This window comes from Penaeus monodon, chromosome 21 (genome assembly GCF_015228065.2).
Source record: "Penaeus monodon isolate SGIC_2016 chromosome 21, NSTDA_Pmon_1, whole genome shotgun sequence".
Classification (NCBI taxonomy): Eukaryota; Metazoa; Arthropoda; class Malacostraca; order Decapoda; family Penaeidae; genus Penaeus; species Penaeus monodon.
The window spans coordinates 8,189,866-8,190,435 of record NC_051406.1 but is presented as its reverse complement, the minus strand read 5'-3'; the positions used below and the strand labels follow the sequence as shown (position 1 = coordinate 8,190,435).

Here is a 570-nt window from a genome sequence, read left to right as displayed (position 1 = left end):
TGAAAACATTATTTATTCATTAAAATTCATGGAATGGGGTAAAAGGGAAGTTCAGCTAGGTCTAGTAATGGACAAGTTGACAAAGTGCTTCTTGAAGCCACTTTTGTTGATAAATTTCATAAAATCAAACTAAAGTGGATACTGCATGCACTCCTAACACCAACATGTTGTTTTATAAGTATTTGCTTCTAACTCAAGTATAAAAGCTTTCTAAGAGTAGTAAATTATTCTAGTGATTATAACCCTTCCTTCTAAATTGCTTATATTAAAAGATGGATACTAATATTCTCAAATCATAAATGGGGTATTCCTTTTATGTGGCATTTAACAATTTTGATTTCTTCTATATTAACCCTGAGGTGAAGGGGTCATTGGACTAAAAGTGGTCTTTTACAATGTTCAAAAACAAAGAACCCTAAACTATGATGCTAGAACTTTCACTGAACTTACCTCTACCCCATACTGTTAAACCCATTCAGGTTATAAGTTATTTTCTAAAGCTTGTAATTTTCATAGGTCACACAGAAATATGCAGTTAGCTTGATATAAACTAAAAGAAAGAAAAAAAAT

General features: G+C 30.9%; 1 long non-coding RNA gene across 1 annotated transcript in view; it reads right to left on the bottom strand.

Annotated features, from left to right (window-relative positions):
* Nucleotides 1-431: 431 nt before the first annotated feature.
* LOC119586167 overlaps nucleotides 432-570 on the bottom strand; it is a 2,729-nt gene continuing 2,590 nt past the window's right edge. The window contains exon 2 of the long non-coding RNA XR_005229937.1: nucleotides 432-550. This is a non-coding gene — a long non-coding RNA (uncharacterized LOC119586167). The remainder of the gene's footprint in view (nucleotides 551-570) is intronic.